The sequence below is a fragment of the Aulonocara stuartgranti genome (genome assembly GCF_965226115.1).
Source record: "Aulonocara stuartgranti genome assembly, chromosome: 3".
NCBI classification, from domain to species: domain Eukaryota; kingdom Metazoa; phylum Chordata; class Actinopteri; order Cichliformes; family Cichlidae; genus Aulonocara; species Aulonocara stuartgranti.
Window position 1 is genome coordinate 33,168,638 of NC_138941.1, and position 16,599 is coordinate 33,185,236.

The 16,599-nt window shown below is 43.1% G+C and overlaps 1 long non-coding RNA gene across 1 annotated transcript; it reads right to left on the reverse strand.

Moving 5' to 3' along the window:
• Positions 1-334: 334 nt before the first annotated feature.
• On the reverse strand, positions 335-15,556 carry LOC309702123. The gene is made up of 3 exons (XR_014275388.1): positions 15,356-15,556; positions 13,494-13,562; positions 335-372 (listed from the first exon to the last, which is right to left on the reverse strand). It is a non-coding gene; the product is annotated as an uncharacterized lncRNA (long non-coding RNA).
• Positions 15,557-16,599: the final 1,043 nt, after the last annotated feature.

Below are 16,599 nucleotides of genomic sequence, written 5' to 3' on the forward strand. Positions count from 1 at the left end.
AGTCCAGTCCACAAAACTGATTACATTCCACTTTCCTGTAGCATCCTACCTTTCTTCTTTTATCATCTCCCATCCATTCCCAAACTAGCAGTGATTCCCACTGCGAGAGACTGCTGTCTCACAGTCCCAGACCTGTGAAATGATGATAGAGGAGCAGGAGCTCTTTACCCATCAGTCTTTATCTCTCCCTCTTTGCCCTCCCCCACTTCCACGGCCGCCACCACAGTCACCTCTCGTATGCTAGGCCGAGTTCTGGTTGTGGTCAGTCTGATGGTGACGGATGTTCCTGGTCGGACGGGGCTGGAGAGCCCCCCTAAGGTCATCTCAGCCCTCACCTCAGCTTTCTGGCCTGCTGGTCCCCCAGCAATGACTCTGTAGGTTAGAGGTCAGAGAGTGATGGAAAAGGTATAAGAGAGAGAGAGAGAAAAGCGCTGGAATGGGGAAAAAAAAGTTTACTAAATCCTCCTCTTTAAAGGTTTTGTCTCCTCCGTGTTCTTCTCTGGGAGAATTTAAGCTGCGGGAGTGGTGTGATTTGTTTCATGTCATCAATTTATTTTGAGTAGTGCATTGCATTATTTAGATGATGCTTATCTCACCCTCAGAATTACTATCTTGTCTCGACTGGCACAGAATAGCATCCGTATCTCTTGTGCTCATCAAGGCATCTCATTTATTAACCAAAAGGAATTCTGAGCAGAGGAAGATATGCAAGAATGATTAGACGCTCAAAAATTTGATGCTATCTGTCAGCAGTTGGTTTTTCTTCATCTCCCTGTAGCCGCTAGATCTTTAAAAGACATTAGCCACATACTGTAAGAAATAAATCAAACAAATGGATTAGCAGAGCTAAATAGTTGTCAGGAGCCTCACAAGGCCTTATGAAGACAGATCTGCCTCTTATGGAGGCAATCAGGTATGGAACTTATCATAACAGAAATTAGGAGTGAGACCAATTTTTTATTCCACAACCCCAAGGCTATATTTCCATAAAAACTAATGGCCAAGTATATTACTCAACTATGCTGACTTATGTGCTGGCTCCCCTGTACTTTAAACATACATATATGTGTATATAATTTTAAAATTGTGAAGATTAATGCGGTGCTGCATTCAGAGATAAGGTGGAGCCGGGTAATACGATAGGCGTGCTATTAATGTGTGCCGTTGCGGCTTGGCATGGGAATAGCAGTGGAAGCGGCAGTCCGTGTTTGTGCCCTCTGAAGAAGGGCCGCATTACAGTAAAAACAGATGTGCAGTTCACTTCTGGGGACACAAAACTCACTTTAAACACTGACACACTGTAGTTTCCTGTTTAAAAAAAAGAAGAAGAAGCTATTATGATTTTCTTGTTAGTGGAATAGGAGACTTAGTGAGCCGGTAGACACAGCACAGCATCATGAATCCTGGGTTGTGAATCCTGGCAAAGGGCAGAATTCACTACTTTTATTCTTCTTGTGTTTTCCTGGAGGAAATATGTGGCTCAGAAGCTACGGTGCAAAATGCTCCTCTACTTTGTCTGTATCAGCTGCCTTGCTAGTGCTACCTGGTTTGTGAAAGGCAGTAGTAATTAATTAATCATTAGTTATTATTAATCTCAGGCTCTCTTCCACAGTGTGTCTTTTGTCCTGTCTTCCTCCCCTAAACCTCAACCGGTTTCAGCAGATGGCCGCCCTTCCCTGAGCCTCGTTCTGCACGAGGTTTCTTCCTGTTAAAAGGGAGTTTTTCCTTCCCACTGTCACCAGGTGCTTTCTCACAGGGTCATGTCTGATTGATGGGGATTTTTTTTGTATAATTGTCGGGTCTTTACCTCACCCTATGGCAAATTTTGTCGTGATTTGGCGCTATATAAATAAAACAGAACGACCAATGAAAGTAGGGAATAGTTGGGAATAGTGGGCTGTAAGAGAAAAAGGCTAAAAAAGTTGTTGCTTTAAACTGAACTACAGAATCAGGCTCAAAGGAACTATTAACCAACTATATCATACACTCTGTAATATTTCACTCATTGCAAGTATGGGAAATAATGATTATTGCAGCTTTGCTAAGATGACAAAGAAATGGAGATGTTGGACATGCAGGAGACCACATTCTCTTAAGGTGCCTAGAGACCACATGAGATTTTAGCAATCTCGTATGACACGACTTTCTTCGTTGTTGGAATCCCAGTCGTTTTGCTTTGTGGATACCTATTAGTTGATGAGGTGTAAGTTGTCACATCGTGAGTCTTATTACAACTTTTACAAACCCTGTCAAGATTCTGTTCAAGGCTATACAGTGGGGCAAAAAAGTATTTAGTCAGCCACCGATTGTGTAAGTTAGGAAGAAGAATACTGAGTTGCATCCCAAGAACACCATACCTACTGTGAAGCATGGGGGTGGAAACATCATGCTATGGGGCTGTTTTTCTGCCAAGGGGACAGGACGACTGATCCGTGTTAAGGACAGAATGAATGGGGCCATGTATCGTGAGATTTTGAGCCAAAACCTCCTTCCATCAGTGAGAACTTTGAAGATGAAACGAGGCTGGGTCTTCCAACATGACAATGATCCAAAACACACCGCCCGGGCAACAAAGGAGTGGCTCCGTAAGAAGCATTTGAAAGTCCTGGAGTGGCCTAGCCAGTCTCCAGACCTTAACCCCATAGAAAATCTGTGGCGGGAGTTGAAAGTCCGTGTTGCTCGGCGACAGCCCCAAAACATCACTGCTCTCGAGAAGCTCTGCATGGAGGAATGGGCCAAAATACCAGCTACTGTGTGTGCAAACCTGGTAAAGACCTATAGTAAACGTTTGACCTCTGTTTTTGCCAACAAAGGTTATGTTACAAAGTATTGAGTTGTATTTTTGTTATTGACCAAATACTTATTTTCCACCCTGATTTACGAATAAATTCTTTACAAATCCTACCATGTGGATTCATGGATTTTTTTTTTCACATTCTGTCTCTCACAGTTGAAGTGTACCTCTGGTGCAAATTACTGACCTCTGTCATCATTTTAGGTGGGGGAACTTGCACAATTGGTGGCTGACTAAATACTTTTTTGCCCCACTGTATCTTTGAAACAGCCAACCTTGAAAAGTGAACTACAGTTTTAGAGCCATGGGCAAGGCAAATTAGCACAATTGTTAGCGATCATTTGTCTGTGAAAATCAAGCACTGCATACACGCATTTAGCAAAGTTTCTAAAGACTTTACTATATGTAACTCTTTACTATCCTTTTGATAAATTATCAGCAAGTCTTGCTACGCCAGAGGTTTTGAGGTGGTTATTTGGGCAGTTAATTTGAAGGTCTTCTAAATAAAGTAGAAGAGCACTAGTTGGATCTGGTAAAAATGCCTTAAAAGACACATTTTTCCCAGTCGTTGTTTCTTTTTTTTTTACTACAGCCAAAACTACTGTGAACTTCTACTGTCCACATGTGTCAGTGCAATAACACGATTGGCTCATAGGTTTCCTGGTTCAGCTGTTGATAGGCTCTTTGGGAACAAGGAAGGATAACAATCACCTTTGTTTTTCTATTTCTATTCACCGCCACGTCTCTCTGTTACATCTCTTGATGCAGCCCTAATTGTAGCCGATAGGACCCGGTGTTGTAAATCATAGAAACGCCTGACTGTAGTAGCAATTGCCTGTTTGTTCCTTTGTGCAAATTCTAGCAGAGCATAATGAAGTAAATTTTAGACTCTTCTCACTCTGTATAATCACCTCCGGAATGGTTGCCGTTGCACAAGCACCCTCATTTGTATAGTTTACGTTTGTGTACTACATGCTTGGATGCAAATTTCATCGAGCCTCGCATCTGTAACTGGAAGAGGGTGATGATTGTTTTAGAGAGTTAAACTTCAAAAGCTAGACAGGTGGCATGTAAAAATGTCATCACTGTAAAACTCCCTGCACGTGAAAATGGGAAGGGGGGGGGGGGGGATAATGCGGGGTGGGGCACAGCACAGCAAGCCAAAAGGCCATTAAAATCTGCGATCATTTATTTCCACTCCTTTGTCTAATCCATCTCTCTGGGGAATGGTTCTGTCCTTATCCACCCAAGGCTACCAATCTATTCTCCTGTCTGTCTCCATGCATCAGAATTAACCTGTGAAACAGTCAGACATGCTCTCTTTCTCTTTTACCCCTTTCTCTTCTTCTGTCGCTGTCTCTCGTCGGCTCAACCTCCTTTCCTGATTTGTTTCCTTTTATCTCTCCTCTTACTCATTCCCACAGTCTGTGATTGCGCCAGTGTCTTCTTGTTCTCACCTTTCCCTTCCCTTCCCTACCCAGCACCTGTTCTTCCTCTCCCCCCCCCCCCCCTCGCTCCCTTCCTCTCTCGGTGTCAGAAATGCCTGCACAAATTCAATTCAAATCATATCCAGAAAAGAGCGAGCAACAAGACTTTGTCAATGGCAATTTAATCCATGGTGAGCAAGGTGTATGCAATGCTGTGCATGTTCCAGGAAGCTGTCTGATTGCATTTGGATTTGTGCAGATCTGTCTGCTGCTCGCTTATTGAGAGAGGAAAATTATACAGAAAGAGACACCTGACTCATTTTTCACAATGTACTTTAATTTAGTTCTCTGTGTATTTTTGAGAGGGATGTTTGGTTAAGTTTTTGATAGATTTGTTTTTCCAAAAGAATGGATGGACTTTTGTGCACAGGGAGAGTGGGGTGGGGCACTTCCCTCGCTAACCTTGTGTTTTGGGATAATAAGAATAAGAGGTCTGAAGCATACAGCTCATCATTCATTGCCTCACTGGTCATGAAAAGCCAGAGAATAAAAGAAGTGCCTCAAACCAAGGTCCAATTCCCCATCAGGCTACATCCCCAAGGTTAGCTACACCATTGCGCTGTCACGTCAAGAAATAAAAAACTCCCGTCTGGCTCCCTGCCCGACACAAACGTCTTTTCCTAATGGCTGCCACAAAGTCCCACTAAACATCAAGTGAATATTTATAGACTATTAATAACCTATGTGTAAACGGCTAGTGTCACCAACCGGCTGAAGCAGATGATGGGGAATCATAGTCAGGGAATTGATATTGGCTCAGACTTCCCCAAAGGTAGATAAATGGGCCTTAGTAACTCAGACTCGTGTGCACATGGGATTGGCTGCCAGGAATCCCAGACGGAGAGGTCTGTGATCTGAGCCCGTCCAAATTCCTGCAATATAATTGGTGTAATCGTGTGATGAATTGCAGCCATTTAGCTTCCCTTTTACTATCTGCAAGCTTCAGCAATTTTTCTTATAAAGGTATAACCAACTGAGTTCATGGCGCATTTTCTTATAGGAGAGTTGGGAAAGGACCGGGGCGACGTTAAATATGTACAATTGGGCAAGTAATTAGATTAATAAGGCCTAAATGAGCAGCAGGCCAGAAAGTGAAACCCAAAATCCCTCATCCTTTGAGAGTCTGGGGTGAAACACATTCTGCTCTAAGTTTAAATGAAGCCTGAAAAAAGTTTCCACGCTGCGGTTGCTTCGCTCATTTTCTCCCCTGGACCGACTTTAATTCCTCCCCCTGTTCATCTCTCTGTTCACGAAAGAGATGTTCAGCAGAAGTAATAATGAAGCAAAACTTGTGAAGCTCTGAGGGGAGAAAGAAGTGTGAGAGAAGACGAGGCACTTTAGGGTTACTTAACTCTATTCATTCGCAGGCTGCATAAGTCTCGTGTCAGATCTCTGATTCAGGTAGTTACAGCATCATATAGATTCTTTTCATACCTGAAGGTTTTATTGATTAAAATGTATGGGCCAGCCATGCTGAATGCACAATCTCAATCAGCAGTGAATGGCCTAGGAAACCCCATAGATGCTTCAGAATTTTCTTCTATGAGCAATATTATAATATAAACTCTTTATATAATTATAAAGAGTTTATGAAAAGATTACGAGACACACACACACTATCACGCAGGTGAGGCCAAAGCTGCATAGTAGCAAATAAGTCCAAAAATGTTGCTGTTCATTGACTCACAATGACAAATTTCAAATGAGCTGCTGGTGGCACTACAGGACAAATCAGAGGATCACTAAAATGATTATAGATTCACCCTTTGGGGCAATGCGAATATATTTGCCAAATTTAATACCAAACCAACAAACAGTCCATAGAGCATATCAGTATTCATGAAGCTAAAAATGTCCATCTGCTAATGTCATAGAAGGTATCATCACAATTATTAGGATGCTTTAGGGGAATGTAGTTATGAAACAAACGGCTGCATAAAACTTTCTGCCTGATTAAACCAATAACTCCCAAGAGCCACAAATAGGGCTGAAAAAGACAAAGATATTTAACTTATATGTGCCTATCACATTAGTAAATGCTTCTACTGGGGGCATCACCAGAACTGGTACTTGGAGTATCTTTCAATACCAAAATTCTAAATGTAATACAGGTATACCTAGTGGGGTTGTCAGGAAAAAAATAGATACTCAGAAACCAATCAATAGGAAAAATGATGGGAAAAATGATCGGATTAGATACTCATTTATTACTGTATGGACACCAAAAAAGCGCTTTCGCACAACTTAATGCAGGACCGCAGAAGACAGGGAGTCATTAGCAGATGAACACATGAACAGTAACACAGCAACCTTGGCGATGCACCTTAAAAACTGACACCCCAGTCTTTATAAAGAATTTTGTTAGGCCGAAGTAGTAAACAGATTTATAATCATAAATGTTAACCTAGGCGTTGCACACGTTCACGCTAGCTATTAGCATCTTTGTAACAGCAGTCTGGCGAGGAAGGAGCGGCTAGCAGGTTCAGCGACCGTGTGGTATGGAGGTTAGGCGGATAACTCGAAACCAGTTGGTTAAATCAAACAACAGACCTTTATTCGCTGTCAGCAACATTACACCTTACGAGCCAGGTCTCCACGGCTGTACTCGTGCATGCATACATGCGCGGAGATCGGTATTGCCGGCGCCAGCCCGTTACAACAGTACGGTTTTTCCTGAGAATGTAACACGAGCAGCATGGAATGGCTACCGCTAAAAACACACACCCACTAGGAGAGTCCCACAACTATTACAGTAGTAGGGCAACCCCCCCCCCCCCCAATAGTGCTATAACCCAATAAGGGTTGTTACACTAGCCATTGCACACGTTCACGCTAGCTATTAGCGTTTACCAGCATTAGCCACTATCATTAAGGTAGCAGCCTGCAGACTGGCTAATAATAATGAAACAACAAGTTTAACGTGGGAGACAGACAATACAAAATTAACACGACAGTTAATTGTGCCTAAAAATTCCTGGTTTGAAGCTGAGAAAAGTCAACCAGCAACTGCTCAGGAACAGTGGCAGCCATTATATCAACCAAAGATAGGAAGGTAATGAACGTTTCACCTCCATTACACCTGAAAATTGGCTGTAGACACTTTTATTCTCCAAACTTAACTTTTTGTAGCAGGGCAGCAGATTCTTAACAGCTTTAAAAAAATTTATTTGGATCACACATTTTAATTTCAGTTATTTCTACACTCATGATTTGATTACCCCAGTTGAAATTAAGGTTATACTGTGGCCATATACTATATGAGCCCAGCAAGCTATAGAGTGAATACAGATATATAAATATTTTGTTCCACCCACACTAAAAGGCCGCTTCTGTTCTATATTGGAGAAAGAGCACAATGGGACAAATGGAGCTTTAGCAGGCTTTAGAAACATGAAAGTACTGTAGGAGGACCCCGGCTCCTTGGGGGTTCCAGATTTCCTTCATGAATGCAAAACAATGTACCACAGCCGTGTGTGTAGCATGAAGTGGAGCGGGATGGGAAGAGGGGTGCTATCATCAAAGGCACCTCATACTTCAGCTCGTTTCCCTTCGTTTTTCCTTCTTCTTCGTCTCTGACCTGACATGGATTAATTACAGCCCTGTGCAATTTACACCCTGCTGTAACTGTGGCGGAGAATAAAGAATGGTTGAAATGTGAGCCCAGTGACAGGGCGTTAGAATGCTGAATTGCTTTGCGCTGCACGTGCCGCGCCTCTATTGCTTTTGCAGGGAGCATGTTTACGAGGCCCGGCTCAGAGGTGAACTCCCAGGCCTTAAAGTGACAAAATGCCCTCACTTAGATCAAGACAGCCAAAGAGGTTTATGTACTACATGGGATCTGTTCCATTTTTGTCTTCTACCAGCTGTGACTTGACCAACCTTATCTAGAAATTACAGCATGTATCTTAAATCATAAATGCAGCTTGTTTCTGCAATCCTCCATAGGCTACATTATTTACATATCCAGTTGACAGTATATTTCAAATACTATCAACTAGTACATATAGAATAGGAAGTAAATGTATTCTTATTGGGAAGGCGGCATCAGCAGACACTTCAACTAGTGCCAGCCTGGCGCTGCCAAGGAGATGTCAGCAACAACTGGCAAAGTGGGCACCCTGCCAGTCCGCCTGGCTGCCCTGACTATGAATGGTGCTTTTGTCAAAGGTGGCAGTGAGGACACTTGAGAGGGCTGCAATTAACACTATCTAAAATTAGAAAGCATAACCCCGTGCATCTGGTTTGGAAGAAAAGCCGCCGTTCCTTTTTTCCCCCATCATTATTTAAGGCAATTTTTAAAAGCAATATTTTCAACAGGGCCATGCACAGAGCTGCCAGAGGGCTAGGGCCCAGGTGGTCACCAAGTGCTCAGGTGAGCAGGGTGGGAGCAAGCAAGACGAAGGAGCCCATCTTGGACTAAAGTGTCCGGTGGATCAATGCACTAAAAGGCAGAGCCAAAGGTCACGCTGTTCAGTCGTAGCTCTGGGATTCAGTGTGACAGCCACCAGGATGAGGGAGAGTCTCCACTTTCATGTGACCACACTCTTAACAGACCACTGTGAAAAAAACTGCCTTAAAAACTGAATGCACAGGCATAAACATTACTGCAATCACATAACGGTGCATGTATTTTTTTTATTAATCAGGTTTGTAGTATACGGCTGGCCAAAGGCCTCTCACTACCTGTGATTTTAAATTGCTGACTTGCTTCCAAATGGGATGCGTAACAGCAACAGCTTCTTCTTAGAAATACTCATCTCCCTCCAAAGGTTCTTTTGGCTTGAGGACAAAGCTGTCCATATGCTGGTCTGAATACCTGCTTTGAAAACCACTTCTGTTGAGTGGCATAGTTGGCAGACCACTCCCAAAGCCAAAGTGGGCAAACGGACAAAGGAGCATCTTTTACACAAAACCTAACCCTTCAACTCTGAACAGTTGTTTGGCAGGGTAAGCCTTAATCTTTTATCTCATGTACTGTATATTGCTTAATACTATAACCCTATTCAGCTTCTTTTCATAAGTTTCAGTTCCTCTGTGTATGACTTTGATTGTCCCCTTTTCTTTCTCCCTCTCACGGTCACCCTTTTCCCCACTTTTCTCCTTTAGCAGACTATAACATCAGACTCTCTTTCTCGCTTCCATCTGAATTATGTCGGTGTGGTTGGCAATGAGATGCAGCTTTAAAGCATGAAATAAACAAGATGCACACCAAATTGAGAGGAAGGGAGTCCCCCTGCTGTGCATTCAAATTGGTCTACGCATTTTGACAGGCAACTGTCGAGCACATCTGTGAGGCCCAAGACGATGTTTGTGTCCGCTTTGTTTCCACTTTCATCCACAGCAGATCAGTCTCTCCCTCGACCACCGCAGTCACTTAATTATACTGCTGCTGGCTACAGGACTTGTATCAGGATCGAGCAGCAAGCTTCGGGACAAAAAACTGCAGTTCTTAAAATTGCCATTTGAATATAGTTTGATAGCAAGTTAATTCCCATAGCCATGTTAAAATATCAAAAAATGACAGCAGAAAGATACAAAACATTGCTTTGCTCCCAATCCGGCCGTTAAGTGATGACGTGACGAATCCTACTTCCGGGCCTAAAGTAGTCTGCGTTTAATATGGCTTTTGTGTTGTTAACATGTTTAATGTTATGTATTTTCTTCTATTTAATCTCAAAAAGCTCCTAAAACAATCAGTGATCACTGTTGACCTCCCTCGGCTTTTATTACAACTAATCATTTATTTAAGCTCAGTTTTTAAAACCTTAGGATGTAACTACAGCCCAGCCCATGCAGCAGTATATGAATGACTAACCTCGTATTGTGGATGGATTATCTCAGTTGTTCTCCTGGCTGAAGTTTGGTCCTTTTACAGCATCCTGCCATGCGATTACATTTGTTCCTGACCACCGAGAACACTCACGTTAACTTTTATCGAGTGGAAAAAAAGTTAGCTTGTTTATATTATGCTAACATAGCTATAGCGGTCACGTAGCACATCATTATATAGCAGCTAGCCAAACTTCAGTAACCCTACAAACGTCACTGCTGTTTAGTTTTCTGTCTTCATTTATGTTGGAAGTGATAACAGAGCTGTACGTTTTAATTTGTTTCCAGAACCCCGCAGTCAGGACATGCTATATTGTATTTAGATAGAAGCTAGCGAGCTAACTTCCTGCTAACTTCTAACTCCGTTAAATGTCATAAATTCCGTTTTCATGGATGCCTGGATGTTAAACCCAATTGTTACACCTGGTAGAGCAGAACGCTGATCATTTTATTAAAGATGAAAGACTTTAGACAGTTTTTCAACTCTCAGTAATGCCATAGTGATCGTTTGATATATGGACCTGCAGCGGAGTTTAGGCCCAGACACGGCTAGTGACGTCAGACTTAACGACCGGATAGCTAACTTCATGGCAACTACATTAATGGGATTTTTTATATAATTCACCTGTTTAAATTGTACTAATGCTTAAATTTATGTGTGATTAAGGGTGTGGCATTTTTAATGATACATGATTACAAACAGCTGTACTGAGTCACTACACCAGACCAACTGTGTTTATTGGATTAGTACTTTTAAGAGTGTTTTATTGAACTTTTCCTACAAATAATATGATTTCCTGTGTACTAGTCTTAACTCCACTTTTTCCAGTGAGCAAAATCTAAGCATTATTTATTAAATGGAACGGACTCATTCTTATACAGTGCTTTTCTAATCTACTGGAACACACTTCATACAACATGCTTGTGAGTGCTTTCAACATTCACACACTTATACTCCGATGGACGCATCGGAGAGCAACTTGGGGTTAGTATCTTTCCCAAGGATATTTGGCATGCACTCTGGGGTAGCCAGCGATTGAACGACCAACCTTTTAAACAGGAGATGACCTGCTCTACCTCCTGAGCTACATTATTAGCACTAATTAGAAGATATCTGTGTCTGTACAATGCTCCCATACGGTAATTAGCCAGGCTAGCTTAACTTGGCATTCTACACTCTTGTCCAAGTATTGTCCCTTCTGCCTCCAAAATGGCCAAAACAACTCAAGGCTTCAAAATACTAGTAGGCAGACCAGTGAGTCACTTTCTAGCAGCTACATCTGTATCCTATGGTGGCTTTTACAAAAACAGGCAAGTAAAGAAGAAACCCCACCTCATTTCCAGAGACAATCGCCAACTGTGGCCAGAAGAGGGCAGTAATTTAAAAGATAGGTGCAAATGGGCAAGAAACTTTACTTCTTGAAACTGAAAGAAGCTTAATTACTTTCACTCTGGTTTTAATTAATCTTTATTTTGGATTTTTATTGGGCAAGCATTGCCTTCTTACTTGCCCTCATGGAAAATACAGTAAAATCAAGAAGGAGTGAAAATCAAGTCACCTCAGTTGTGATGTGTTTCTTTTCTATCAGTTTTGCTCCAGACAAACAATGTTGTTGGAGATCTGTCATGATAATTGTAGTGTTATCTATTATTAACTATTTAATGTGGAGCTTTGGGCACTTCCTACTTATTAATGTTTAACTTTATATTTATGGATTTTTGACATTTTGGATTTTTGGAGGAAGATATAACAGCCTGTAATCAAAATTGTAAGGCTGTTTTTGTTTTGTTCTTCCCCCCCCCCCCCAAAGCTGTTAAATCACAAATAATAGTAAAAAGCATTTCTCTCATCCAGTATTTTGCTATTCCTTCAGCTGTGAATAGTGCTGCACAAACACAGAATCACCCCCCTCTACGCAGCCTCTATTTTCCCTGGGATTGCTGGACGCCAAACAGGCAAGAAAAATGACCAGCGTGCTCTCCTTACTCCCCTGAGAAGTGAGTCCTAGAGATGTGGCTATTACTTATCATCATCAAAAAGTGCTTGTTTGGTGATAATAAGGGCCTGGGATAGATATCTCAGCTAAAGGGAGGGAGGGGACTACCTGAAGTAGCAACCGAGGAATCCTTCCTGTGCTTACCCAAGCAGTTTCTGGCTCTCTGTAAAACGGAGGGCCAGCTCTAAGACCCAGCTTAGCACAGAAATAGAGGAAGATAGGAAAAACTGCTATTAGCCACGGTTAGAAGGACGAAATAAGATAAAGGATAACAGACAACAACTTTAAATGTGCTTACTGCGCAAGAGACAATCGTTGGGGAATACGTCCGAGGAGAGAGTATACTAAAGCTTTGGGTCGTAGTGTCTTGTTATCTAACATTCTTTTACTGGAATGGTAAACATGAAAGTAATATTGCTACAGACAGAGAGGCTGTCAATTTGCGAAGCCCATCTTGAACGATATAAAAGGAAGTGAGCAAAATGCTTTTGACTGGACATGCTTTACTGAGTATTCTGCCCGAGCAATATTCAACACGAAGCGTGGTAACATAGTAGCATTTATTCGAAAGGGAAAGTCACAGCCCGCAAATTTCCAGTTACCTTTTTTTTCTGCAGTGGATCAAGAGGACTGTGCTCCCAGGGGGAAAGCAGAGCAGTTCCCAGCTGAACATGAAATATAACTGCCATGCTACGCGGGGAGAAAGTTCATGGAATACATAAATTTGGGGTCATATGTTACATTTTCAGCATGGGTCATGCTCGATAAAAGCCCAATTGCAATGCAGGGCTAGCGGGCCTTATCTGTAAAAGTTTTCAACAGTGCGACACACGGCTCCCCGCCTCCCTCTGCAAGCAGTTCACGTTCCTTGTTTGTTTTATCTATTGCCATTCAGCTATTTGAGTTTGACACTAGGTTCATGACCACTTCAATTCACCTCCTGGTATCTGATGATTCCGTCGCTCACACTCCTCTAATGTATTCTGAGGAGAGAGGGGATACGTGGTGGGGGGAAAAAGGCACACGTCCCATCTGATTGCAAGGTCTCCTCTGATGAATCGTGCTGCAATGGACATCTCGGCTATATCAAAGGGTGCTTTCCATCTCGGTGTGATTAATCAAAAAGGGACTTTATTGTTAACATAAAAAGTCACTGCAGATCACAGAAAGACTCATAAAATCAAGCATTTATTCACTCTGTCTGTTGATGAGATGAGACCTCAGCATAGTGGGATGATGCACCAAGGCCAATTTTTTTTTAAGTTAATGTTCGGTGCCTTATTTCTTTTTTCTTTCTTATTTCTTTCTTCTTCTGTTTTTTTAGCTCTGTTTATATGGAAGAGGAAAATGGAGAAAGACAAAGTAGATAGGTGTTGACAGAACTACCTTCACGCCACCAGCATTTCTCCGTTCTGGGTCGATTTCTCTACTGGTCACAAGGCAGCAAAGCTATACCTGTAGGACAGACGGGAGGGAGGGAAGAAAAATTGAGAAAATGAAATAAATATCTATTTAAAAATAGCCTCTCAGCATGGCAAGGAGAGATTTGAAGATATTATCCTCAAAAGGCTGCTGTGAGTGAGGCCGGGAGAAGGGGAGGCTGTCTGCGGTGAAATATGAAAAGCGCATACTCCCTGACAGCCTATGGCTTTACCTGATACTGCCAACACCAGCCCACTGGAGTGATCCATAGAGTCTTTGTGGAGACTTGTGATATAAATGCTGAGGGCTAGATGTTAAAGATCCTCAGCTCGCTGCCGCCCCACCCTCCCTCGCGCCATCCTTCGCCATCGCCTTGCTCGCCACATGGGGGGAATTTGTTATGTTCCCTCCCGTACACCCACCTCGGAAACATCAGGACAGCGGACAGTGAGAAAGTCGACTGACTTGTCCTTGTCCCTTTTCAATTTGACAAGGCAAGCAGCCTTGGGGACTTTCCAGTCTATTTTCAAATTGACCATTTATAATCAGTTTTCTAAAGGAGAAAGAGAAAGGGTGGAGGAGTCGAGGCGGCCCCGCGTTGTTGTGGAGGGTATAGAGCTGCGGGTTGGTAGATGATAATACAGCAGCGTGTTGTCAGATGTGTCAGCAGGTAAGATGAATGAAGAATAGGGAGTGGGTGCATAAAAGAGAATGCACAGTGGGGAATTGACCTCTATTCAAAAAAGAAAAGGAGGAGGGAAAAAAGGGAAAGAAATCTATATCCTCAAGCGAATAAACATAAACAGCCTCTCTTTGAAATATGCACCACCTCACCATGAACCCAAAGCAGAAGGAAAAGTTGCGCTGGCCACGGCTAGAACCTTCCGCACAGACAAGGCGCCCATTGTCCGTTTGTTGACGCCAACGTGGCTGCATATATCAGCACCTGCAAGGTCAGGCCGACTCGGGCGTAGCAAGCGTGGCCAGGGCCCCAGCCCAGGAGGCGTTACAGCGTCCTGTCACACTGCTTGCTCCATCGCCACCACACGATGACATTTCCACAAGATGGCTCTTCTGAATTATGCGGCCCAGCAGAAGGGTAAGGAGAGAAAGGGGGGAGGAAAGCTCATTTTCTGGGTGTCTGCTTCCGACCTGAAACCGCCACTTGTTTTCATCAGCGCCTTTTGCAGCTTATGCAAAATGGCGTGCGGGGCAATGGGGGAACAATCAAGCCGGCCCACTGCTCCTGTTCTCCATGCCACAGGCACCTCTGTCTCTCCCTTTTTGAAGTGTAATGACAGTGTCACCTCTACACTGGCCCCCATCTTCCCCAAATTAATCCCAATTTGGCCATCAAACGCGGGCCGTCCAGAGGGGCAGGCGGGAGGTAATTGACATTCTCAGGTGCATGGGTTTTGTTTATGTAGTAACGCTGAGCCAGGGCCTTTCACCGCGGATGACAAGCAGACCCAGTTTGCATACACCACTTGATTTGGGAGCCCTGCATGAGTGACTGCTCAGCAACCCGTGGTCCTGTGGCATTTCAGCAGAGGACATTCCAGTAAAGATCGCCTCAGGTGTCAGGTGGCTCGGAAGGTGCAGGTGGCAGCTGGAGGTCGTTTGTCCAGGGGAATTGATTCCACCATGACCCCATCGCTCTTTCTTACTATTGATCCATCCCCCAAGACCCCTGCACAATGCCCATGCCACACCGCTGAATTACAGCTCAGTCATCAATGTGGCCTAATGTTAAATGAAAGAATGGAAAATTTTCAACTGGATATCACACTTCACTTTATGAAATAGGCAGCACGTTGGCTACTTACCTCCAAGGTCATTCCAGTGGTTCACAAAGTCCATTTTGGTTATTGGGATTGTGTGAATGTAGAGAGAGAAGGAGTTCATAAACCTACAATGACTTACAGTTATTGTAGGGTTGTGCTGAAGTGGGGGTGTTGGCGCTAGTACGTGGAATACCCTTTTCCTAAATGCTTTCCTCGGCAGATCTCCCATGCCTTTTAGCATGTCACCCGGGGCTATGAATCACCATTACAGCGCCTACATTTTTACCTGCGCACCTCAAAGGCTTTTTCATTATGGTAAAAGGGAACCCAAGCCAGGTTGTTTAGGGGGGTTGGATATGTTTGCGAAAGGGAGGGTCTGAGATTTGGGTTGGGCGAGTTAATTACAATAACAATGGGGGCAGCCAAAAAAAAAAGAAAAAAAAAGAAGGCACGCTATGGCAAGGGCTGAGCTGCTCTCATTTGTTTCAATAAGGTAAATTGATTCCTATGTCCTCTGGTGCCATTTGCATCGCATCCATTTAGCGCGCGCCACTCGCCCCACTCTCGTCGCACCCTCCTCCCCCTCCCCCCTCCATTCGCTTCACGTGTAGAGGGCAAGACAACATCGATGGGGACAAATTGATCTTCCCGGACGCCAGACGCATGAAAACACACACCCGCGCGCATATTTATAGTCCACTTGCGCATGAATCTGCATGTACAGTATACATAAATTCATAAGTGGAACACACGAGATGACACTCAGAATTCAAGACTGCGTAAATCTACTCCTGTATTTAGCTGCTTTGTTTTTACTCTGTTTTTCCACTCTGGTGAGATTGTTCTCTGTGTGTATACATGCATAGTGTATGACCTATAGCTTATTTGGGTTACCATAGAACAGTCACATCACTCAAAACTAGTTTGGTACTTTTGAAGTACTACGTAATTGACCTAGAAGAAGAATGTCTTTTGTTTTAGAGCCCTGCTCTCCAACGTTTTTGTCATGTTGCCCTTTAAAAGCAGAAAAAAATGTGTGTGCCAAAGTTTAATGCCAGTGGTATCGACATGTACAAATATCGGTACAGTGTAAGTGATGTAAGCTCAGGTGTAGTGGACACACAAGAGTGAAGTGTTCCTACTCTGACAGTGAATCCCAGAGCAAAAATAGACTTTTTCATGATCTTACTTTGAATCGCTTGTTTTGCCTCATATTACTTTTACAAAAATTGGTCCATTCTGCTTAACATTTAATTTGATTTTGGGTTTTGTCAGCCTCGCTAGTG